The 27,330-nt window shown below is 39.9% G+C and overlaps 1 protein-coding gene and 1 pseudogene across 10 annotated transcripts in view; both read left to right on the top strand.

Annotated features, from left to right (window-relative positions):
• APBA1 (amyloid beta precursor protein binding family A member 1) overlaps positions 1-27,330 on the top strand; it is a 278,713-nt gene that overhangs the window by 197,256 nt on the left and 54,127 nt on the right. The window lies entirely within an intron of this gene.
• LOC140505359 (claudin-6-like) lies at positions 6-9,126 on the top strand (annotated as a pseudogene).

Genomic DNA, 27,330 nt, shown 5'->3' with positions numbered 1-27,330 from the left:
TGAGTATGCCTTGTCTGCATTGCTGGGAGGGCCCGGAGGGATCTGGCCAGCCCTTGGGGAAGGGAGAGAAGGAGAGGGCTGGACCAAGATGCCCCATCCTCCCAGGCCACCTCCTTCTCATTTATGCTTAAGTTAGTGAGCACGAACCCTTCTAGAAGGCTGAGTAATGTTGCTGGGATCCCCCAAATGTGTTGCATTTTATCCTTTCCTGAGTTTCCTCCCCCTAACCTTTTTAGTTCAGTTTGAACAAAACCAAGTAGTTGTAATTGGATCAATCAGATAATGACTGTCATTAACCTTGAGTGTCGTTGGAGGGAGGGAGGGGCCAAGACCAAGATGCCCCACCTCTCCAGTTGCCTATTCTAATTCATGCTTAAATTGGTGATCTTTAGCCTTCTTCTGGGTGAAGCTATCTTTCCAGCATCCCAAAATGTGTTGTCTTTTTGTGTTTTGGTGAGATTCCTTTCTCCTTCCCCATCCCCCAGTCTCTTTAAGTCTGTGCGTAAATGCACTTTGAAGAAGACCTAATGGTTGGGGAGTTACACTTGGACTAATCAGGTAATTACCGTCATTAACTTTGAGTGTCATTGAAGGGAGGGGGGACTCGGTGAGTGCCCTCCTGAGACACCAAAAGAGACCTTTTAAAGTGTGCTTTTCTGATTGAGATGTCATCAGTTCTTTGCCCACCCCGTCTCTTTAACTGTCTTATTTAGCACTTAGTGGCAAGTAACTTTTTCACTCACTGTGTCAATTTACTGAAAGTAATCCCTGCACATGTCAACATTTTATTTTCCATTTCAGGAAAACCAAAATATTTAATAGGACAAGCAAACTGATGGTCCCAGTGTGTTCAGGATGATTTAGAAGGGCTAAGCTTTGCCCTTTACGGCTAGTGGTAAAAGTACTGATTATGGCTGTTCAATTTCCTATTTTCTTTAGAACTGGACTTTTTTTTTAAAGCAATTTAATTTAAAATTGCATCTTGTAGTAAAAGAGAGGTTAAAAGTTGAAATTCAATTTCGTTTATATCTACATGTTGTGAGTGCAACAGAGTTTGTTTCCTGGTGACTATCTTCTGGTGAGAAAGGCCCTTATTGCAAACCAGCTGCAGATTTGCAATATAGTTTTTATTTATCTTTTAAGAGTTACTTAAGCCAGAAAGGCACCATTTGCCCCTCTTTAAGTAACAGTCCAACTGCTATTTGCACATAAAAATTTCCATGCTTGAGTGGCCAGATAAGAAATAGTATTTACTTGTACACACACAGTGTACCTGAACAGGAACCGCACACTTAAAGCGGGGTGCAGCCTATTCAAAGATGGATGCTGTCATTTTTTACATTACGAGTGCCTCTGGTATTCTCCTACTGTAAACAAGGCCCTGAATTATTATTGCAAAGATGTGGCAGGTGAATCAGGAGTGTTACTACAGGGGACAGATGATGCCACTGTATCTCCTTTAGACTGGGGAGTGAGTTGGAGGAGAGATAGAAGGAATGAAGCATTCTTTAAAGAAAAGAAATAGAATAAGCTCTTCAAGGAGGAAGCACAACTTATCCAAAAAAAAAAAGTCAATTTTCATTCTTCCCTGAAACTTGGAAAAACCATCAGAAAGGAAGCACATAAGCTTGCACCTTTTGGATTCTTATACTTCTCTGTTTTTAGAATTTCTAGAATGTACCAGCCTAAAGTGTTAGACTTGTAGTGACCAGCACAACCAAACACATTAAGCTCTTTTGGTTTTCTGAATACAGAGCCTGCTATGAAAATGTGTTATGGTTTGCTCTTATGAAGAATGTATTCAAATAACAATATTGTAAAACAGCCTTAAAAGACTTAGGACCTCTGATCCAGTGACCAACCACAAAAGTGGCCAACAGTGGCCAACCACAGTTTCAGAGGACTCAGGATTAAAATACGCTACCCTCCTCCAGACAGATAAATATTGGACTCCGAATGCAGATTGATTTTTGTTTGGTTTTTGGATGTGACCAATTAGGGGTTTTGCTTTGGTTATCAGATTTTTTTCTCGCTTTCTCAGAAGGGGACTGAGGTCTGGAAGGAGAGAGGGAGAGACTATGAACTTGAAAATAAAATTAAATAGAATTTAAAAAAAAAACTTAAAAGCTTGAATTCAGAGAATTTTAAAGTTGAGAGAGAGACCTTAGAGATCATCTAGTTTAATCCTTTTATTTTACAGGTGATGAGACTTTGACTCAGAGAGGTTGAAGGGAATTGCCAAGTTGGCAACAAGTGGTGGCCTAACTCCCAGACTAGGACACTTAAAAAAAAAAAATTATTTTTTTTTCAGTCAACAAAAATCTCCTTTCTCTCCCTCCTCCCTGTACCCCCCATTCCCCAATTAAGAAACAAAGAAAAATAAAATCCCTGAGCAAGGACACTTATTATTAACATAGTAAACTCTTTAAGTCAGGGGTTCTTAACCTTCTCTTGGGCTGTGGATAGCCTTTGGCAGTGTGGGGAAGCCTAATGACCCCATCCCAGAACGATGTTTTTAAATGCATAAAATAAAACACAAAGGATTTCAGAGGAAAACAGTTATATTAGGATAATTGTTAAAAATACACACAAGCATCTCTCTGTGTGTATACAAATACGCACACATATATACACACTCACCTAAGGTTAAGAACCCCTTATTTAATGGTTTAACATTAAATTCCTTTCAGAAAGTATGGTGGATTTGTAGAGCACATGATGTCTTAAGAAGTGTAGCTTGAATAATTGTTTCTGGGAACCAAGGTGATGGAGTAAGGAGTAAATCGCCATAACTCTTCCATATTTACCTCCAAACAACTATAAAAGAGCACCCCAAAACAAATCCTGGAATAACAGAACCAGCAAAAAGTTGTGGTGAAACAATCTTTGAGTCCAGAAAACTTGGAAGATTGGCAGCAAAGGTCTCTCTTATTCAAGTAAAAGGGGAGCCCAGTCTAGGACAGGAAGCATCCTAGCATGCCAGCAGTAAGTCCCATGTCAGAAAACTAGTGGTAGGTCATGAGCCCCATTGCAGTGGAGTAGGCACATGTTAACACCAGGACCCTCTACTAGTTTCAGCATAGCTAGAAGAATGGCCAGATTCCAGCTCTGAGAACTGTCAAGTTCTTCAGCATAGCCTTGGGCAAACAGGCAGCCCCCAGCATCCAGACCACCTCCTGCCCTAGGGAAATGCAGAAACACCCCACTGGCTTCAGCACACACCAAATACCACTACTAGGACCCCAGCTTAGCCCCAGATAAGCTGCCAGACCCCTAAGTTTTCCAGTAATACCAGCCACCTTATCACCATCACCATATCCTCTTACTGCAGCACCAGACAGGAGGGTTCTGAGTGGTCCTCAGGACTACATCAGGGCAGCACCAGGTAAATATAGTCAGGACCTGCAGCACCTGGCACAAGAAGCCTGAGACTGTCCCTGTCACCTCAGGGGCAGAGCTCAAAATTGAAAAGAAAGGGATGAAAAATAAAAACCCCAATAACAAAAAAATAATCTGACCATAGAAAGTTATGGTGACAGGGAAGATCAAGACAGAAACTCAGAAGAGGATAATAATACCAAAACACTTATTGAAAAACCCCAAAGAAAAACATGGTGGTTTTAAGGCCAGAAAGAACTCATAGAAGAGTTCAAAAAGGAGCTTAAAAATCACGTAAGAAAGGTAGAAGAAAAATTGAGAAAAGAAATGAGAGTTATGTAAGAGAATTATGAAAAAAAGAGTCAAAAGCTTGGAAAAAGAAAACAACTGCTTTAAATGTAGAACTGGTTAAATGGAAAAGAAGTTACAAAAAAATCCACTGAAGAAAACAACTTCTTAAAAAGTACAATGGACAAAATGGAAAAGGAAGTACAAAAGCCAATTGAGGAAAACAACACCTTAAAAGTTAGAACTGGGCAAGCAGAAGCTAATGGCTCTATGAGATGTCAAGAATCAATCAAACAAATTCAAAAGATTGAAAAAAATGGAAGAAAATGTAAAATACCTTATTGGAAAAACAACTGATCTGGAAACTAGATTGCAGAGAGACAACATCTGAATCATTGGACTACCTAAAAGCCATGATCAAAAGGAGGACCTGGACAGCATCTTTCAAAAAATTATCCAGGAAAACTGCCCTGATGTCCCGGAGTCAGAGGGCAATATAGTCATTGAAAGAATCCACTGATCACCTCAGAAAAGAGATCCCAAAATAAGAACTCCAAGGAACATTGCAGCCAAATTTCAGGTCAAAGAAAATATGTGACCAGACAGACAAGTGAACAGAAAGAAACTCAAATATCGGGGAACTGTAATCAGGATTACACAGAAGTTGCTGGGTGCAACATTAAAACATTGGAGGTCATGGAACATGATTAAAATCTGGAAAGCAAATGAGTTAGGACTATGACCAAGAATCACTTACCCGGCAAAATTAAGCATAATACATTAAGGGAAAAAAATGAAATAGAAGGATTTCAAGCTTTCATAAGGAGAACAAAATTAAACCAAATATTTAATCTCCAATTTCAAGGCCCGAGAGAAGCATAAACAGATAAAAAGGGTAAAGAAAAAACAAGGGATTCAATAGAGCTAAACTGTTTAAATCCCTAATGGGAAGATGATTCTTATAATTACTACAGTTATTAAGTTAAATTATTTAAAGTATTAAAAATTGTATCACTAATAATATAGCTAGATACATAGACAGAGGGTACGGGTATAAGATGCATTTGAGGGAATGATATAAAAAATTAAGGGAAAGAGGAATACAATGGATGCAGAAGGAAGGGAAAGGTAGAATGGGGTAAATAATCTCCCATGAAGAGGTGAGAACTATTACAATGGAGGTGAAGATGGGGGGGGGGGGAGTGGCAATGAGCATCACTTGAACCTTACTCTCATGAGTATTGACTTACATAGAAAATAACATACACAGTTGGTTGACTATAGAAATCTATCTTACCTGAAAGGGAAATAGGAGGGGGAGGAGATTAAGTAAATGGGTAAGTAAGATAGGTACTGAAAAGGGAGGGCAGACTAAGGAAGGTGGTAGACAGAAGCAAAACACTGGTGAGGAGGGAAAGGGTGAAAGGAAAGAGATGACAGGAGGGAGAATAGAATGGAGGTAAACACAGTAATCATAATTGTGAATGTGAATGGGATGAACTTTCCCATTAAATGGAATTGGAATGCAGAGTAGATCAAAAACCAAAATCCTACAAGAAACACTTGAAGCAGAGAGGCACATACAGAGTAAAAGTGCGGAACTAGAGCAGAACCTATTACATACACCAGCTGAAATAAAAAAAAAGCAGTGGTAGTAATTCTGACCTCAAAGTTAAAGCAAAAATAGATCAAATTAAAAGAGATAAGGAAGGAAATTGTATCTTGCTAAAAGGTACCATAGACAATGAAACAATAGCAATACTAACCATATGTACACCAAGTGGTATAACATCAAGATTCTTTTTTTCTTCAGTTTTTTTTATCTTTTCCCAAATTTATTAATTTATTTGTTTTCAGTTTTCAACAATCACTTTCGTAAATTCTAAATTTTATTCCCCACCTTTCCTCCCCAAGATGGCATGCAGTCTTATATAACATCCCAATTCTTAAAAGAGAAGTTAAGTGAGCAACAGGAAGAAATAGATAACAAAACTTCACTAGTAAGGGAACTCACTATTTGACAAAATCTTCTGGCAAAACTGGAAAACAATAGGACACAAACTAGGTATGGACAAACATCTCATACCATATGCCAAAATGATTGCGTGATTTAGACATAAAGGGTGACACCATAAACAAATTAGAAGAGCAAGGAATAATCTACCTGTCAGATATATGGGGAAGGGAAGAATTCTTGACCAAACTAGAGATAGAGAGGATTACAAAAGATTAAATAGATCATTTTGATTATATTAAATTAAAAAGGTTTTGTACGAACAAAACCAACACAACCAAGGTTTTGTCAGATTACTCTATGATCCGGCAATACCACTACTAGGTCTGTATCCCAAAGAGATCATAAAAAAAGGTGAAAGGACCAACATGTGCAAAAATAGTTAAAGCAGACTTTTTGTGGTGGCAAAATGTTGGAAATTAGGGGGATGAGCATCAGTTAGGAAATGGCTGAACAAGCTGTGATATGTGAATGTAATTGAATGCAAGTGCAATAAGAAATGATGAATAGGCAGATTTCAGAAAAACCTGAAAAGACTTGTAGGAACTGATGCAAAGTGAAATTGAGCAGAATCAGGATACATTGTATACAGCATCTGCAATATTGTATGATGATCAACTATGAATGACTCAGCTTTTCTCAGCAACACAATGATCCAAGACAAGTACAAAGGACTCAGAAAGGAAAATGCTTTCAACATTCGTAGTCTGAATACAGATCGAAGCATATTTTTTCACTTTACTCTTTTTTGTGCTTTTTTTCCCATTTGATCTGTTTCTTTCTTTCACAGCTGTGACTAATAGGGAAATATGTTTTACACGGTAGCTTGTGATTTTCAGAAGAGGGAGGGAAATGAAAGATGGAGAAAAATTCGGAACTCAAGATACTGTAAAAAATGAATGCTAAAATTTTTCTTGACATGTAATTAGGAAAAAAATAATATAAAAAAAATGTAGCTTGAGAACAAGAACTGAAGGAATGAATGAAACAGCATTTTAAATACTTATTATGGACCAGTAATTGTTCAGAGCCTCAGAGATAGTTATAAAAATCTAAAAAAAGTGCCTACCTTCAAGGACCTTGTATTCTAACTGGGGAAGACCACGCTTATGTTGATGAGTGATGGCCTAAGAAGGATGTTTTGATATGGAAAGTTGCCAGGATAATGTTGGAGACAAAAGGCAGTTCTTTGATAAATCCTTTCTCTGAAGGGTGCTGTATTTCCCAGAGTTAGAGGTGGAAAGTTGGGGGTGGGGGAGACCAGGAAGATGGACTAAGGCATTCTCCTTGGCAGAAAGATGTCCAGAGCGGTGAGACTGGGTTCAACTAGATCTGATGACCTCTCACCAATTAGAAGCACAGGATTTATGGCCAGATATTGCCCGCTGGCTATGTTCTGAATACTTAAAAAAAGAAAAATAAGTGTACTTGAAACTATTTCAATACTAATTTTTAAACCGTTGAATTTGAAACACTGTTTCATCTCCCCATTTTTGGTTCAAAGAATCTTGGCTATATAGGACTTGGGCTTCAATCTTAGCTTGCTATAAGCGTAACCACTACATTTATTCAGGCAGATAGGTCGTGCAGTGGGTGGAATGCTGGGCTTGAAGTCAGGAAGACCCAAGTTCAGATGCAGCCTCAGACACTTACTAGCTGGGCAAATCACCTAATCCTATTTGCCTCAGTTTCTTCATCTGGAAAATGATCTGGAAAAGGAAATGGCAAACCACTCCAGTGTCTTTGCCAAGAAAACCTCAAATAGGGTTACAGAGGGTCAGACGTAACTGAAAAATGACTTGACAGTAATAGATTCTATCCCAAGGTCCTCATAGCCAGTGTTCTTCCTACACCACACTCCACTCATTCTCATTGAAGATTTCCTGAATTCCTTCTGTGGATTGAATATTATGCCTAGCTATTCTGAATGAAAGGTAAAAGTTAAAAAATATAGATTCTCTAAAATTTTTGCTGTTAGCAGATCTTGGTGGGGAGAAGCCCCTTTTTCTTTGGGTTTGTCCTATTTAAAATCAATCTTTCAGTACTCTGCTCCTATCTCTGGCTGCACTCGTTCCCTTCCTAGGCAGGTTTTCTCTAAGTCTCCAACCATGGTTTCTGCTGGCTTCCAGATCCTGGGCATCATCCTTTCAGTGCTGGGCTGGATTTCAGGCCTTGTGTCCTGTGCCATGCCCATGTGGAAAGTCATAGCCTTCATTGTCAATAAGTAGTGGCCCAGGTGGTGTGGGAAGGGCTCTGGATGGTTTGTGTGGTCCAGAGAACTGGCCAGATGCAGTGCAAGGTGCACAATTCCATGCTGGCTCCGCCTCGTGATTTCCAAGTATCTAGAGCCCTCATGGTCATCACTCTGCTTCTGGGCCTGGTGGGCCTGCTGATCTACCTTGCTGGGGGCCAAGGGTACCATGTGTATAGAAGATGAGGAACCAAAAGCTCGTCTAGTACTGACTTCAGGGGTCATTTTCCTCGTCTCAGCAGTCTCGGTCCTGATCTCTGTGTGCTGGACTGCTCACGTGATCATCATCATCTGCAATGCCCTGGTGGCTGATGCTTAGAAAAGGGAGTTGGGGCATAGCCTACGTTAGCTGGGCATCTTTTTATACTAGGTGGGGGGCATTATTGTGTTGCACTTGTCCTCAGGCAGCTGAAGGGGAATGAGCCATTACTTAGCCTGACACTCTGCTTCTGCTCCTCCCCCAGGGGGCTCCAGAGGTCCTTCTGAATACTCAACCAACACGATTATGTGTGAATCCAGAAAAGGGGGAGGGAGGGAGGCAGGCCACAAATGACTCCCTAGGGGGAGGGAGGGTCTCTTTTCCCTCCTCTCTCCAGGTGAAGTTACCCGTAAGTCATGAAAGTCTTAGTTTTCTTATTTTCTTTAACCTCTTGGATGACTGAGCCAAGAAGATGACCCCACATCTGACCCCGCATCCCATCCTGGTCTTTTTCTGCTGCTACTGATGCAAAGTCTTCCAGACATCTTGGATAAGGAATTACAGTGATGCTGCCCAAGAGCTCCAACATCTTTTCCTGGATACTACAAAGATCTATGCTATTTCTCTGGAAATGCTAGAATCCTCTTTGGTTGTGGGACTGAATTCTAACTCTGTCAGGTGCAAAGTTCTTCAGTGTGCTCTGTCCTTGCCATCCCCAACTTCCAAGAAAAGAGGACCACCAAGATTCCACTAGCCTTTCTTGGTTTCCATGGGAGCTGTGATAGCTACTGTGATTTTCCTGGACTCCCAGAAGGCAGGAAGTGATCTGTTGGCTCTTGTATGCTGCTTTCAACATGCTCTTTCTAATCCAGAATCCAGCAAACACCTTCCCCACCCTCCTACCATGCTGCTGCCTTCCCTCCCTTTCTCTTTTTGCGGAGTTTCCATGGTTGGAGATTTTTAGAAAATAAAATATGTCTTGCTAAAAAAAAAAAATCAATCTTTCCTCTTTCTTTCCTCAAACATGAAAGAAAGAGGATTAAAAAAATATATTCAGAGTTGCCTTGTTAACCAGATTAATGACTGCATTTGAAATATTGCCAAGAACACTTCCATATTCACTCAGCAGAAGAATGTGAGTAGATGTAGAGCCATGGCATAGTCAGAGACATTGGTCATCGCTCTCTCACATACTAATTAGGGTGTTCTTTTTTGAGCACTATTTTAAATTCTTGTGCAGTTTGGAAAGGAAAATAGTTTGAAAGAATTTTTCTACATAAATGATGATAATAATAGTTCACATTTTCATAGTATTAGAAGGTTTACTAAGCACTTTCTTTACACCAAACCTTCTTGAGACAGAAGGTAAATGACTTAGCACCATTTTGCAGATTTCAAAACGGAGGTACAGAGATCCTTAGTGACTTGACTTGGGTTTTATATTAGAGATAGGAATTAAACTCAGCCCTCCTGAGTCTTAACTCCTAACTCTCTCTACACTGGTTTCTTTTCTGTGGATTTGCTTTTTAGACTAAACATAGATGATAACTGTTTTGTATTATTCATGTTACTTTAGTGTTAATGAATTAATGAACGAAGAAAAGATTTGAAAAGTGTTTACTTGAGTGGTAGGCATTGTGCTAAGGGCCATGGATGCAAATACAAGACAACACATATTGGCAAATTCAGTTAAAAGGGAGGTGAGAGTGGGCAGTGTGGAAGAGGTTGGGAAATGGGTTGGTGTGTCTGGGACCAGGCAAAATAAAGTAAAAAGTCACCAACCTGAGCCCATACTTATATGGTAAGATAGAACTTGTACAGTGGTTTTTATTCTCTGATTTGAAGAAGCTTCTTGGAAGTAGACCTCATCCTAAAGAAAGTACAGATGGATTGAATTTGGGGAATATGGCATACTGGTTCCAGTGGAGCTTGGTTCAGTGAGAGCTGGGCTCAAATCATCCTTCAGACACTTACTTGTTTTTTGACCCTGGACAAGTTGCTTAACCTCTCTGTGCCCCGGTTTCCCCATCTGTAAAAATGGGGCTAATTAAAGCACCTGCATCATAGAGTAGTGTTGAAGAGAGACATGGGAGAGCTGGTTCAAATGTGAAATAATTCACTTAGACCTTCTCTGTAGCCAGAGGGAGCTTTATTAAAACAAAACACATGGACCAGAGATTTAGCAAGGAGCTAAAGAAAGCAGTGATATAGGAAATATACAGGAAAAAGACCAGACTTACATACATAGCCTGTAGTATATTTTTAGGATTTGTAATGGGGGTTGGAGATTTAGGGACAGGATGAGGTAGATGGATGACACGAGATAAGGGAGACCAGGAAATCCGATTTGCCAGGGTGGGGGAGGGACAAGGAATTTTATGGTGCAGGATAAGGGGAAGTTTTGTGGTAAGGGGAGACTTTAAGGTGCCTTCAGGTTAGAAAATAAGCCAGGGGCTTCACAAAGTCAGTCCTTAATATTATTTTTAACTCTTAGGGCATTGTTTGTATCTGCATCAATAGGAATGACAATAAAGTAAGAAAATTAAGTAAAGCCCATCCTATCATATCTGTGTCAGCTGTTGTTTTGGCTTTGGCAGCTTTGGTTAATAAAAGGGATCAGATCCTTCATAAAACCTGAAAGATTTGAAAGCTGTGAGGGATAGAGAAGAGTTTATTTAGGGGGCATTGAATTTGTCCATCATTCAGTCAAGAAGTGCTTAGTAAGCTACTAATGTATATGCTGTGCTGGGTGCTAAGAAAAAAGACAAGAATGGAATAGTCCCAACCCTCAAGGAACTCAGCTTCTATAGGTGGAGCAACATGCATATCAATAAATATATACCAGATCAATACAAGGTCATGTTCTGCACAAGGTACTAGCAGGTGGGACAATCCAGGGAAGGCCTGATGTAAATGGTGGAACTTGAGCTGAACTTGGAAGAATATTTGAGGTGATGGAGGGAGGGAGGGAGGAAGGGACGGACAGACAGCCTGTACAAAGGCCAAAATCAGTCAGGGCCAGCAAGTATGATTGGACCAAAGAGTACACAAATAATGTATAATGTATATGTATATGTAATGTACAATAAGTATGGGAACGTAGGGTGCAGCCTGGCTGTAGAGGGCTTTAAATACCAAACATGGAAGTTTGATCTTAGGTATAATAGGAAACCACTAGAGTTTATTGGGCATGGTCAGATCTGTTCTTTAGGAAAGGTTTTTTGGTTGCTGTGTGGAAGGATGGATTAGAAAGGGGAGAGACTTGTGACAGACCAATTAGGAGGCTGTTGCAATGGTTCAGGTGAGAAGTGATGAGAGCCTAAAAGAATAGGGCTTTTATGTGGGTGGGAAAAAGGGAGTGGGTTCCAGAGATAATGTGGAAGAAAGGCTTTTTTGGGGGTGGAGAGGTAACTCTTGGATCAAGGCATAGGTAGATATATTGAGGCTTAGGAGGTAGACCACATAGAGTGATAGAGAGCTAGCCTTAATGCCAGCAAGATCTTGGTTGAAGACCTGCTTCGAATGCATTCTGTCCTAGGCAATTCTAAGATTGTCACCTTAAGGCTCACTTTCTCTTGCCCAGTCCCAAACTCACCAAGCCACTTCCTAGCCATTTCCAAGCTCCTCTCTCTTGCCTCCTTTCCAACTTAACACCCAATGTGTGTTAGGTTTGTCTTAGCATCCTCAGCCCTTAGGGATGTAGAAGGAGTCCTTGGGTGAGGACTTTTGACTAATCTTTTTACTAAAGGAATTTACTAAAGGAATTTGTTCTGTGAAGTTTTGATTCAGTCAAAGAGCTACACTTAAGGATCTACAGGGCCACATGTGTCCTTGAGGCCACAAGTTCCCCACCCTGATCTACCAATGAAATCCTGGGTCTAGTCCCTATCCCTCGGATCACGTAATTATTTAGGTCTTCCTTTGATTTGAAAAATAAATATTACAAAGCCTTTCTTTAACCAAAGTGCAATCTGATACTTACGTCATGGCAGTTTAGAACAGTTAGCTACAATGCTACTAGCATCTTTAAGCAAATCGCTTAACCCATGAAAAGACAACTTGGCAAGTCTCATTGAAATACTGTCACCGTGATTTTAAGGTCAGTATTGAGTGCTTACTGATAGCAACATGAAAAGAAATTTTTAATATTACGTTAGAGGGTAAATAGTTCATTCTCCCAGTGGAGAGAGGGAAGGAAGGAATGTCTTTGCTTTTGATTTGCCAGCCTGTATTTAGAAAATAGTTCTTTTTAACCACTTTATCTTGCCTTTAAAATTTCAACCCATCAGTCAAGCTTGAGATGTGCTTGCCTGACATCAACCCATCCGTCCTCCATTCACAGGAGCAAAACATGCCTGATGATCCATTCTACAAAGGTCACATTCTCCAATTACATTGTACACCATGGGGGGAAGGGGGAGAGAGAATGTAATGGGAAAGATCAATTTTATTTTTTTAACCATCAGGCTTTAGATAACCCTTTTCCCAAGAGAAATTTTTCACAAGTTTTCCATATATTGTCTTACCAAGTACACACGACTGATATCTGGAAATGATGTGATAGGTGACAAGAAGAGGAAAAAGGCAGTTTGGCCAAAGAGTCATCACTTTTAGTTAGAAGTGGTAGTACATGAGGCTAACGCTGCAGTGTCTGATGTTTTCCATTATTAAGTTTGGGAACAGAAAAATATCCCAGAAATACTTAGAGAAGTTATACCTTCTATCATTAATGCTAATTCTTTATTATCTAGAGTAAATGGATTGAAAGATGAATGAGAAAAGGAATAAAGACATGGATATTTTAGATACTTTAATTTTATAGATTTTCCTAAAGCCAGTGATTTCCATCCTCTCTCATCCAGTCTAAAAAAAATAGCACTTCTACTATTTTTACCTGCCCTGCCCCTGTTCACCTTCTACATATGAATAGTGAAACAATCCGGGAGGCAGAAAGAGTATACATGGCTTTCATTAACCCATATACAGAGAGTGCTGAGTCTGGGAAAGAAAAATCAGAATTGGATTTGAAGTCACATTTTGTGGGTCAGCTTTTATTAGCAGAAAGGTGAGTCACCTCTGCCATATCCCTCCTAACTCTCTCTCCCCCCTGCAAGATCACATATATCCCCATCCTGGAAAGTTTTACAAGGAGAAGATAGTCTCCCTATAATTGGCCATATCATACCTCATCCAGGGAATTTTGTTCAACTCTAAGTATCATAGTTTAAGGACATAGAAAAGCTGGATTATTCACAGATCAGCGAGGCTGGTAGAGTCCGTGTCACGTTAGGAGTGGTTGAAAGAATTCTCAGTTAGCAGCCATTTATCAAGCCCTTCCTGTGTACCAGGCTTGGTGCTGAGTGCCAGCAGGTACACATACAATATCTTAAATATACAAATAACAAGCCGAAAGAAAGTCCTTGTCTGAAGATGGCACATAACAGGAAACTGAAAAGGGAGGAGAGGGTGGCACCTGGAAATGATAGAGAAATCCAGTTTTCAGCCTAGTGAGAAATGAAAAGGCTGCTGGCCTGGGCACCCCCCTTTAAAGGAGGATTAAATGGAAGTAAAGATGTTTAGCCTGGAGGAGTATAGGTTGGACTAGATGGCTGTTGAGGTGCATCCTAACTGAATGATTCATAGCTTCAGAATTGTAAAGGAGCCTCAGAGGTCACATAGTCCCACACCTTAATTTGACAGATGAGGACAGCCAGACAATGGAGATTAAGGTCACATTTGCATTGATTGACGATGCTGGAATGTGAAGATTGTTCCAGTTTTTGGAACCACATTCTCCAAGCCCCTCAATATATCAGAAAAAAGGCATCCAAATCTTAACTGTGCCATTTTTGAAAGGTTGCTAAGGCCACTCTACAGAGCTAGTAGAGGATGGAATGAGTTTAGTTAGTCAAGGTTGCCCTTATCTTAGCCACGCATTTCTTAGGGATAAATCTCCCCCAGTTTAATTGCAGGGAAGGTCGGCCTGATAGGGACTTGATTAAAAGATCAAGTCTGCTCTCCCATATGGGCAATTCCAGACCATCAGTGCACTGACTCACCTTACATATCTGGCCTTATCTCCTATTGTGTCCTAACGTAATTACAGCCTACTTTTATAGTACTCTGTAGCATTATCTCACCGTCTAGTGGGTATTGGTGTTGTAGGATAAGCTTATTTGAGGTGGATACGATATTCATCTCTTGTATCTCTAAATGCCTTTATAGTGCTGGGCTCATGGTTGATTTGATGTGACATATAAAACAAGCTGACCTATGTCAGTAAATCAGAGGAGCTCTCCTGTGCCTCTTTCTCAGGCTGATTCTTTACTTTTTAGAGAAGTTCTGAAAGGTAGGTAGGTATATTCCCATGGTTAAGAGGCAGCTAGGTGGCACATTTGAGACAGGGCTGTACCTGGAGTCAGAAAACCTCAAATTTGACCTCAGATACTTAGCTGTGTAGCTCTGGGTAAGTCACAACCTCTGTCAGCCAGAGTTTTCATCTGTAAAATGGGGATAATAATAATTCTTACATCCCAAAGTTGTTGTGAGGATCAAATAAGACATTGGTAAAATGCTTTGCAAACCTTTATTTCCACATAGATTTGGGGTGCCATCTTGGTTTGGGAGGCACTGAAGAAAGAATAAAAAGTTTAGCAGGGGCAGACATGGGGCAATTTTGTCACTACCTTGTAATTTAGTAAATTTAATATTTTTTTAAAGAAGAGAAACTATACATAACAAATTCATGGTTTCATGTACAATTCTTATTTTCCTCATATGTTGAAATATTTGTGTTTGTTGATGATTATTACATGCATAAGGAAAAGGAAAACAGCTTTTAAAAATGAGTAAGACTCAGCAGCTGATTCTGAATTTTTGCTTTACCCCCTAACCTGCCCAAAATCCTTACACTTAGTCCCTTAATCTTCTTTCTGCCTCAGTCTCCTCATCTGTTTGGTGGGATAAGCCAATTAAGCTTCTGAAGGTGGCTTATGAGAAAAATGGCCCCCATGTCCTCCAAGTGCTTTTTAGAAAAGTTGAATAAGAATCAGAAGCTCATTGTATTGTCTGATGAAAAACCAAAACTGTCACCTAGGGAAAATTAGTCAAGTCGTGCCAAATCAACCAGCATTTACTAAGTGTTTATTATATTAATAGTAAGTATGTATATAACATACATATTGCTAAGTACTAGGAATGTACATGCCATCAGAAAGAGATAATTCCTGTTTTCAAAGAGCTTACTCTCTACTGGACAGAAACAACACGGAAGGAAACTGAAGGGGAAGGTATTGTGAGAGGAGAAGAAGGCACTTGGGTGAAGGTATAGTGGAAAAGGTCCAAAGACCCAAGAGTAGATCTAGAGAGAAATGCAGATATGGCTGGCCTGGGTGCTTTCCTAAAAATGGAGGTTCTTGGAGGAATCAGCCATCAGGGGAAAGAGATACAGGGAAGGATTATAGTTTTGGTGGGAGAGGTCCAAGGATAGAATGACCTTAATGGGTGAGGAGGCTCCTGATAAAGGAAGTTCAGAGCATCAGGAGTGAACCCCAGAAAGGAAGGAAGGAGCATTAGGCACAGTTTGTCCAAGTGTCTCCCTCTGTGCCTCCTTTACCGCTTTCTAGGAACCCCAAGTGCCCTCTTGTTGCCCACCTTCCTCCTCTGTGAATTGCAGCTGAAATACTCCAGGTAGCATTCCTTAAATCATAGCACATAGCTGGCAGTTTTAAGGAAGCATTGGCCAGATGCTGGATCAAGCAGGCTAGGTAATGCTGAAGGTTGAGATTTTCTTGCTTGGTTGCTGTTTATTCAAGTCGATCTCCTCTGAAACACATGGACTCAGAGAACTGGTAGAGACTTTACAGAACAATAGACTCCATAGCAGGGGTGGGGAACCTGCGGCCTGGAGGCCACATGCTGCCTTCTAGGTCCTCCTAGATTTCCTGCCTCTGCTCCAGAGCTTCATTCAAGGCTTAGCTCAAGCTCCATCTCCTACGTTAGTCCTACTGTAGCCCTACTCTGGTACCTACCCCCTTCCCTACTGGTACCATACTCTACAGAAATTACTTCATGTACATTTTATAATAACCTCTCTGTACTTGTATTGCTTCCTGCCTATAGAATATAAGACCCTTAAGGGCAGGAACAGTTTCGTTTAGTATTTGTCTCTTCGGTGCCTAGAACAATGCCTGGCACTCCTTCTTTCTTTTTCTTTCCCTCTCTCTCTCTTTATTTCTTTCTTTCCTTCCTTCTTTTTTCTTTCTTTCCTTCTTTCTTTTTTTTCCTCAGTGATTTCTTTGGCTTAAGAAACCCCTTCTACCAGGGCATATTGGCAACTGTTTTGCAACTTATAGTCTTAGAGATCTACTGGGGCGCTGAGGGGGTTAAGTGACTTCTCCTGAATCACACAGCCAACATATACATTACAGGCATAAACTGAACCCAGTCTTCCTTATTCCAAGGCTCACTCTTTATCCAGGATCTACTTTTCACACATAGTAGGTATTTAATAAATGTTTATTGAATTAATTAATTGTGACTGCCTCTAATTCAGTGCTTTCTCCACTACAATATGATGCCTTTTCTTTTTTTACCTAAGACAGGCAAGCCTAGGGATCCTTAGTTTCTCTGATACCCTTTCCCAATGACTCCCCCGTCCCTATCCTCAACGTATTCCATCAGGCTGATTATAAATCTGCATTCTTACAAAATGCATGGATTTTTCTTTGTCTGTTGCTAGGAGACCACTAACCAAGGTCAAGTGTCCACTCTAATTCATTAAGACTTGTTAGCAGTATCTGATATTATTGACCTTGAGGTAGAGCTGTCATAGGAGCAAGTGTGAGTGAAGAGAGCTGCTAACTTGTCCCTGGCTCCATCTTTGCGAAGGCTCTAGGAAAGCTGTTGGGGTATTTCAAACCGTGGAGCTATCAGCATGTTGATGACAGGTCTCCAGAGAGGTCTGGGCAATCATTACTTTTCTTGCATCTAGTCAGCAAAGAGACAAGAATAAAAAAAGATAGCCAGGTGGAAATTGCTAATGGCAAATGTCTCTTCTCCTGATGCCCCATTTTTCAAAGCGGATTGACTGCCAGATTGGTCCTTCCTTGATAGAGTTTAAGAGGATGATAAGAGTCCAAGATGTCTGACCTCTTTTCTACTTCATCTGTAGTCTGAGGGGGGCTCTGTCATATTTTGAGCAGTTTGGGAAGTTCTATCCCCAAGATGAGTCTTAAAGCTTTTAGATTAAATTAGATTAAATTAAATTTAGATTAAATTTAGATTAAATTAAACCTGCCATAAAGAAGTTCACATTCTGAAGTTGACCCTAGAACTGTCCTAGACCTCTAAAATATTAGCCAATAGGGAGTTCTTATAGATTCTTGAGTAGGGAGGGACATGGCCATAAAATGGTATCCAGGGGAGATTTATTCAAGCAGTAATATGTAGGATATATAAATGTGGAGAAAAACTAGAGGCAGGAAGATGAACTGCAAGACTTAGTGTTAATGGTGTTGGCATATAACATAGATTATAGAAACAAAAATAATGACAGAGCTTATAGACTCACTGATCTAGGAAGTAAACATTTATCAAGTGCTTACTTTGTACTAGACATTGTGCTAAGCTCTAAAGTTTATAATCTAATGGGGACCATCTAGAGACAAAAGAGATCTGAAAGACTAGTCTAGGCCATTCGTTTAATAGATGAGGAAATGAAGGCTTAGGGAGGTTAAAGGTCACAGAGTGAACATCAGAGAGAAGATTTGAATCCAGAACATCTGACCCACTACTCTTACTGGCTCCTGGTACACTAGATATTGCACTGAAAAAATAAATAAGATTTGTTAAGGAATTGGTTTGGGTGGGTTGAAGGATATGATACTTAATCTTAATACTTAATAAATAGCATATGTGTATACACACATATACATACACACATACTTAATAAAGGAGGGGGCTGTCTTGGAGGAAATGACCACTGGGTCTAATGGTCCAGTAGTTAAGTGGATTGACTTTGAAATTCCTCTCTTAAAAAAGAAAGAAAGAAAGATTCAGAGACATCAAAGGCTACCACCCTTCTAAGTAGAAGTTCTCTGTTTTACCCTTAGATATTTGCTTCCCACATTTTCCTTTTTATGCAGCATCATAGTGTAATGGAAAGAACATGGGATATAATCAATGGAGTACTGGACCTGTCATTTGATCCCAGTGTGGGATGTCATATAACTTCTTTGTGCCTCAGTTTCTTAATCTGTGAAAGGAGGGGTCTATAAATCTCTAAGGGTCCCTTCCAACTCAATTTTATAATCTCCTTTTTGCCTTCATTTAAGTGCCTATTCCAACGTTCTATGGAAACATGAACACACTCTCCAAGTTTCAAGTTTTCCTTCCCAGGTTTCATCTATTATTGATAAGAGAATGGAGAAGACTGTTTTCAATAATTAAGCAGGTTTCAGGTTCTGTAGGAACTTTAAAAGAGAAGGAGAAAGTAAAGACACCTGAATTCTGGCCTGTCAGTGTGGGCTTTTTTCCAGAAGATTTAGAACTTTTATTTGCCATGCATCTGAGAGGTTTAAGTCTTTAATGAGAGTAACACTGGGGTCTTTTCAAAGAGCTGCAACGAAACTGTTAACATGGAAGATAATTGCTTGAGCAGTCATTTCCTGGGTGGCCTGTGAATCCAAATAAAGCTATTTACCAAGACTGATAAGAAGAGGGGGAAAAAAGAAATGGTCTCCACTAACAGCTTAGGAAATTTCAATTGGTAAGGAGCATAGAGTTCAGACATTTATGAAGTCACATCAAAAGGTTTATTCTCTTTTGTAAATAATTAATGGAAGAAAGAGAACCATTTTGAAAGATGCTCCATGCTGACAGCCAGCCAAGAAAACCACCTGCTTATCATAGATTTAGAGCGTAAAGGCCTTCTAGTCCAAACCCTTCATTTTACAGATGAGGAAACTGAGGACTCAGGGTAAGTGACAGTCAATAATCCCATAAGCATTGAAGGCAGGAGTTGAATTCGGGGGTCTTCCCAACTCCAGGTCCAGCACTTCATCTATTAGGCTACCCTGTCTGGAAGATTCATTCCTCTGAAAAATCTTCTAAAATGGAGCATGACAACAGCAGTAAGGACTTCAGGCTTATTTGAATTACAGCAGATGACATTTTATACAATATTAAAATAACTGAGGAAAGGGAGAATTCTGTTCAATTCAATTAACATTTATTAAGTGACTGCTCTGTGCCAGGCAGGACAGCTAGATGGTATAGTGGATAGACTGCCAAGCCTGGAGTCAGGAAGACTCATCTTCCTGAGTTCAAATCCAGCCTCAGACACTTACTAACTGTGTGAACCTAGGCAAGTCACTTCACCCTGTTTGCCTCAGTTTCCTCATCTGTAAAGTGAATTGGAGAAGGAAATGGCAAGCCACTCCAGTATCTTTGCCAAGAAAAACTCTAAATGGAATCATGGAGAGCTGGACACAACTGAAAAATGACCTAACAATAGCACCACGTGCCAGGCACTGTGCAAAGTGCTAAGGATACAAAAGATAGTCTTTGGCCGCAAGATTGCTGTTGCTCAGAAAATCTCTCTGCTACCATCTCCTCCCACCCTGAGCTCTAGCCATTTTTTTTACAGCATAATGACCAGATTATTCAGGAAGAGATTTCATGGCTCCTTTGCTTCAAGGTTGCCGCTTCTCCATCTCCCCTTATATACCCTCTGGCAGTTCTCTGCTCATTAACTCCACATTGACACTAGTTACACATGGAATAGACAGATCATGAGATCATAGGTCTTTAACCAGAAGGGGCCTCTGAGATCATCTCGTCCAAGTTTCTGATTTTACTCTGAGGTTCTTCCCCTCCCAGACTGATTTTTTTCTGAAGGTAAACTATGCCATCTTTTGCCTCAGTTCTTACCTAGACTTTAATCACTGTATAGGTGTGACTTCAAACTGGGAGCTGGGAAAGACCTTAGCTTTAAAAGTTCAAGGTTTCCCATTGCATCTTGACTTCTGTTTTGTCACTAGACTGATGACTCTGGAGGAGAAAGGGAGGCTGATGACTTTGCCCAGCTCTGCCTCCCTTAAATCAGGTTTACTCCCAAGTCAAGACATCATTGGTCCTCTTTGAGGAGGAAGGATGAGTAATGACAGCAGTCTCATTTTACAGATGAGGAAACTGAGATCCAAGGAAGTTAAGTGACATGTCCCAGGTCTATAGGTAGTAATCACTTAATCAGTCATCAAGGCTGTATTAACTTTTGTGGGGGCAGCTAGGTGGTGCAGTGGATAGAGCACCAGTGCAGGAGTCAGGAGGACCTGAGTTCAAATCTCACCTCAGACACTTCACAACGCACGAGCTGTGTGACCTTGGGCAAGTCACTTAACCCCAATTGCCTCATCCTGGGTCATCTCCAGTCATCCTAATGAATATCTAGTCACTGGATTCAGATGGCTCTGGAGGAGAAGTGAGGCTGGTGACCTGCACAGCCCTCCCTCACTCAAAACAAAGTCAAGTGCAAGTCATGTCATCATTTGTCTGATGGTATGGTCTTCTTCGGCAACGAAGGGCGAACACACATTAACTTTTGTGCCAGGCACTGGGCTAGGACTTGGGGGTTCAAGGATAAAGAATCCTTGCTTTCAGTACGTTGTATGTTCTAATGGAAGTAGCAGCAAGTACTTATAAAAATATATAACATAAATATTATTTATCTAATATAACATAAGTATATATATAATGTGTATTATATGTGTATACACACATGCACATGGAGTAGTTAATTACAAAGTAGAGTCCTGGCAATTGGGGGATGCAGAAAGCCTTCATTCAGAAGGTGGTGCCTGAGTTATATCTCATAGGAAGAAGGAGCTTCTCTGGGGCATAAGTAAGGAAGGAGGGCATTCCAAGCAGGAGGAGCACCATTGCAAAGTCATGAAGATGGTTGACTGTAGACTACCAAAAGGCAAGCAGTGTCCATTGATCCTGGAAAGGTAGGTTAGAGCCAGGATGTATAGAGATTTTTAAAGATAAAGAGAGGATGCACTTGGTTGAGTGGGGGAGACAAATGGTTAGATCTGCGCATAAGGAAAATTACTTTAATGTCAAAGGCAAGATTTGAACACCCTTCCTCCCCCTACTCTGGACCTAGTGCCCTTCTCATTATATCATTCTCCCTCTTAGCTGCTTGGTAAAACTTTTGGTAAAAGGTGTGTTGCATGGGAAAACCCAAAGCCATTTACTGATAAAAGAAGGCTTTTGTATTATCTGTGTATTTTAGTTATCTGTACCATTTCTAGGCCCCTGACCATTGAGTTCCTACTCATCTTTCAGAGACTAACTTTTACAGCACTTCCTATGTGAAACCTTTCCTGATGTTCTTTCCTAGTAACGACCTCTCCTCCCACCCCAAACAGCCTCAAAAATGACTTTGCTTTCTTATACCTGGATGTATGTACACACTGTGTGTGTACATATGTGTGTGTGTATACACACACACATACATATATATAATATTCATGCTATTTTATATTATAGGTATTCGTGTTTGTGATGTGTTCCCCTACTAGTTTGCAAGCTCCATGAGGGCAGGGACCACCTTTTTACCTAAACTTTACATCTCTTCCAGAACCTGGCACACACAGGAAGCAGTTAATAAATACTTATTAAACAATCACGGTTTGGCTTTACATCATTATGGCTGGCGTGGCATACATTTTCCTTTCCACCACCCACCATGGCTTTCCATTTTTCAAAATCTTCCCCAAATTCCAGCTTTTCCACAGGCTCTTTCTAATTCAGTTCAAGAAATAGTGTGACCCTCCCTCAGTCACAACTTTAGGTGATACCGAGACGTTCCAGCACAGCACAGGAAATGTTGAGACAGCCTGCTTCTTTTTGTAATAGTCATCCAGGGGGCACTTACCTCTCTCTCCTTTCATATCTCGATCATCTCGGTCACTTCAGTAAGACTGTTATCTTGGCCTATCTTTTATGGCCTTTTCAGAGCTTCGTGCACTGTCAGCACGCCGAATATGCTGAGGACCATGTTAATATGCTGAGTGTTAGTCAGAGGAGTAGTTTCTAACCTGTTTTGTAAGCAGCAGCCAGTGCTTCTGGCATGTCATGGGCTCTCAACTTTCCCTTTTAAAATTATTTTGTTTTTTCATCCCCTTAAATTCCAAATCTATCCTTCATCTCTCCCTTGCCTCTTACCTAGAAAGCCATCTCTTTTAACAGAGAATAAAAAAGAAGAAAAAACAGGGGAGCAAAGTCAACCAACCTTATCTACTATCTGTATCTGAAGTGCTTTGTAAGCATTGGCCCGTCCACTCTGTAAAGGGAGGGAGATGCCTTTTTTTCGTCTTTTTTCTGGGTCATATCTTGGTAATATTATTCTGTTATAAAGTGACAGTAATAATAACTAACATTTATAGAGAGTTTTCAGGCTTGCAAAGTGCTTTATACATATCAGTTTGGATCCTCACAGTGAGATAAACTTTATTTTTATCCAGATGTTATAGACAAGAAAACATGAAGACAGTATTCAATTTGTTGGGGCTTTTTTGGTTCTTACCATTACACTATGGTAGATGTCATGTATACTGCTTCCCTGCTTTGCATTTTTACTCTGCATCAGCTCACTGAAATTTTCCCTGCATTCTTCACATTCATCATTGATTAAAGCACACTAATAATCAATCATCAAGCAACAAGCGTTAAGTACTAGGAATTTTTGGTGACCAAAAAATGAAACTCTCTGAATATTTGATCTGTAAATTTTCATTGGGCATGCAGCCCCTAATACTGGTCGAAAATGACTCTCTGCCCCCTAGCTCCTTCTCCCTCTTGCCCCACTCCTTTTAATTTCCAAGCCTCTTTTTCACAAGTTCTGTAAGCCTCGCAGAGCTTTTGGCATGTGTGAAGGTTTGTGATCACACCTCCAAGTTGAGTGTACTGTCCCCAGAAATAACATCCTTACATCCTCCTGGGAACGAGCAAGACAATGGTTTTCTTTAAAAGTAGGAGCTGCAGAAGATGATGATGCTAAGAGTCTTGATGCACAGCTTAATAGGAAATTCATTTGCACAGGAAGTTAATATGGATGTGTCAGGCACTATGTGAGGTCATCCTAGCTCTGATTACAAGTTGCATTATTGAATTCAGGCATATAACACCACTGGGTGGAGGGAGGGGGAGTTGAACAAAACCTCACGCAAGCACTGAGATAAAAGTTTATTCTCAGACTCTAAAGTCAAACAGACACGCTTAAGCCAGGACTGCTTCATAAATAACACTGGGGAAGATGGAGAATTTTTGGATGTACCAGCTGGAGTATCATGAAAGAAAGGTAGGTGGATCCTCAGGCTTCAGAATTGATGTGACTGCTTTCATTTGAACGCCTTTCTCCTCATCTTTCTTTTGAAATGAGAGTGTTCTTTGTTACAAAAATGAATTTCCAGGAGCTTTGATGAGGCTTCCCAGTTTTTCAGCAGTATTTGATGGCAGTAAATGTACAGGTTCAGGGAGTGGGAGAAATACCATCTCCTCCTTTGGGAAGGAGAATTTTAAGTCTACTCAGGTTATCTCTTCCTGTGGGCCGCATGTTCTTGCTTCTTCTGTTCTAGCAAATTGGCTAATTTCAACTTTGTAGCCCCAAATCCCATGCTGCTTGGTTCCTTTTGCTTAGCTATACTAATTAAAATAAATGCAAATGAGGATCCCCCTGAACCTGCCCTCTTGCCTGCACAGGGAATTGTTCCCTCAACATTCCAGTATTAGGTGTCACAGGAATTTATGATTTCTTAACTATCTCTCTCACTTTAAAAAAAAGTGATCTTAGTGTTTTTTTCCACATAGCTATTAGAGCAAATCATAAAATAACTGTCCAAAGAGTTCTTGTGTGCTTACCCTTAACGAAGAAATCACTAACGTACTACTTAGAACAGTTCATTGTAAGACTTCCCCACATCTGACATTTTTGAACAAAAATAATACAGTAACAGTATTTCAAAGGAAAAAAATGCTGTGGGACTACTGATTTTGTCCAGTAGTGAATGTCCTCTCTCATGGAACTGAAATACCCATTTATGATCAAATTATTTGTTTTAAATTGAGATTGTAGATTCCAAAGCTTAGAACTCATTCAAGAAGCTAGAAAAGAGTTTTAAGCCTTGCAGTGAAAATGCCTCTCATCATCTACCTTGGGAAATGGTGGATAGGTGTGTGTGTACCCAGGGTGCTTTCTGTGTGTTTTCTTGGTCTCCTTTCCTACTCTTAAAGTGAGTTCCATAGCTTTTCTGATTTGAGGATATACAGGAGTACATTTCTCTTTGAGGGAGAGAAATGAGGGAATGATTAAAATATTTTCACAGATGACTATCACAGAGTGTTCAAATTGTGTTAAATAACATTTAATGTTACTTTATAATTTAATAGTAAGTTCACTTCATTGTAAAGATGTATATGTAAAAACATTATATCTAGCCTATCATTTTAATGATATAATGCACACAGAGCCTTTGATAACTTTCCTACTTTATCATATTAAGGAAAATAGAAGTAAATTAATGAAATAAACATTTTAAATTGAGGTAGTGTGTAATGTAGTTAATTAAGCTGTTTTTTCATTTCAGAAGCACAGACATGACCCAGGGGCAAAAAATAACTAATTATATGTTGCATTATTATCAAGTTGTTTGTTTTTTTAAAAAACTTTGATAAATGAGAAGAAAAAAATCTTTCGTTGACTTGAAAGGAGAGGGGGATTCAGATATTATATACCAGAAGCCTAATGAGCAAACTCTTGAGAACCCAGAAAATTGATATTCTTACATACAGTCTCTGAAGAAATTCAATTTAATAAACAATTCATAAGTATTTACTTTGAACATGGTTCTATGCTAAATGCTGAGGGTTTACATAAGAATGCCTGCCCTCAAAGAGTTTACAGTCTGTAAGATAAAAATAACTACATTTCAAGAATTAATGAAGACTTCAAGGAACTATCCGAATTGAGTCTTGAAGGAAAAGAAGTGTTTTCACAGGTACAGGTATGGAGGGAAGACATTTCAGACATGCAGAACAGCCTAAATATATGCACAGAGGCAGGATGGATGATTAGTAGCCTAGTTTGAATGGAATGTTCAGTGTAGGAAAAGAAATAGTATGAAATGAAGCTGGAAAATTAGTTTGGAATTAAGATATTTTTAGGGTAAGCTATAGGCAGTGAAGATCTTGGAGCAGGTAAGTGACATAATCAGACCTGCCCAATGAGAAATAATGAAGACTCAGGTGATAGTGCAAGTATAAAGCAGAATCATATAATAATTTTGGAGTCAGAAGATCTGGGTTCAGGTTCCAGCTCTGCCACTTTTGTTACTATAGGCAAGTGCCTTAATTTCTCTAATCATCTGTTTGTTCATCAGTTCAATAAGAGTAATGTTTGCTCTGTTTGATGAGGTTTGTGTGAAGAAAATGCTTTAGTAGAACATTAAGGCCATTAAGAGTAGGACCGTTTTTGTGTTTGCCATCATTCAATTGACTGTAGAGTCCAGGCACTTGGGTTCAGATCCACCTCTGATGTTTACCTCTGAACCTGTGTGGTCCTGGAAAAGTAACTTAACGTGCTTCGGTTACCTGATCTGATCTGTAAAATGAAGGGGATGGACTCAGTGGCCTCTCAGCTCCCTCCTAGGTAGTGCCTATTAAGTTAAATTTAACTGAACTGTAACAGTGTGCAAATGTGAGCTAATGTCATTAATAATAATTAAAGAGAGGAGATGGATAAGAGAGATGTTGTGGATGTGGAATTGACAGGATTTTGCAACTGATTATATGTAGGGAGGGAGGGGGGAGGAAATAGTCAAGGATGACTCCCAAGATCTCCAACCAGGATGGTGATGCCATCAATACACATAAAGAAGTTAGGAGGTAGGGAAGATTTAGGGGAATATATTGAGTTCAATTTTGAACAGTTTGAGATTGTGATGCCAGTGGGATATCCAGTGGAGAGTTACAAATACAAGGCTGTAGAAATTGAGTTCCATTTTGTGGGCAAAAATAGAGATTTGTGAGTCAGTGTGTTGAGAGGTGTTTTGGAGACATGGGAGTAGATGGAGTATCATGGAAGAGGGTATAGAGAGAGAAGAAAAGAGGGTCAAGGACAAAGACTTGGGATATGAGCAATACCTGCATTTAGGGACTCAAGATTAAACATCAAAGATACCGAGAAGAAGGTCAGTCAACCAGCATTTATTGTCTTCTCCATGTGCCAGGCGTTAGAGACACAAATAGAAGGAATGAAAGAATCCTTAATTTTAAGGAATTTAGTGTTTAGTGAGTTATACAAACAGGAGAATCAGAAGAGAATGGTTTCACACCAAAGAATAATACACTGGTCAGAAGGGAGGGCAGATTGGTAATGCCAAATGCCACAAAAGCATCAAGGAAGATGAAGACTGCAAAAAGCTCTTTGGAATTGGAAGGTAGGAAGCCTTTAGTAAACTCAGAAAGACAGTGTAGAGAGGGTCAGAAGCCAAAGTGCAGGGGGTCGAGCAGTCCCAAGAGACTGGAGGCAGTGAGCTTAGACTGATTTTTTTCCCTAGAAGTTTGGCAGTGATAAGGATAGAGATGAGGTTACATCTTGAAGCAGGAGAAAGGTCAGGGAAAGTTTTGTAGAATTGGGGAAAAAGAAGGAAAAAAGTGAATGGTTTACAAACAGATGGAAATGAACCACTTAAGGAGAAATTGGAGATGATATAAAAGATGACCAGTGGTGGTCCAGCCAAACAGAAATCAGGAGTGTCAAGCACAGGGAGCAGAGGGAAGCAATAAGATAGGTGGAAAGACAAGAACATTGTGGTAAGAAAAAAGATTTCAGAGTTCTGGACCTCAGTGGTAGAACAGTTTCAGATAATGGTATGATTTGTCCTCCTTGGCACTAATGAGGGTGAGTGAGAGACCAGAATGTTAGAAGGATCATTCATGTGGATCAAGCTTTGGGAGTTATGTTATCAAGTGATATTTACATGTACACATCTCTGTAGCTGTGAACAAGTCACTTCTTTTGTTTACTCAATTTAGTCATTTATAATAAATGTTAATTTAGTTTCAATTCAGTTATTTCAGTCATGTCTGAGTTTTCATAATCCCATTTGGGGTTTTCTTGACAAAGTTCCAAATTCT

This window comes from Notamacropus eugenii, chromosome 1 (genome assembly GCF_028372415.1).
Source record: "Notamacropus eugenii isolate mMacEug1 chromosome 1, mMacEug1.pri_v2, whole genome shotgun sequence".
NCBI classification, from domain to species: domain Eukaryota; kingdom Metazoa; phylum Chordata; class Mammalia; order Diprotodontia; family Macropodidae; genus Notamacropus; species Notamacropus eugenii.
This window is presented reverse-complemented; position numbering and strand designations above follow the sequence as displayed.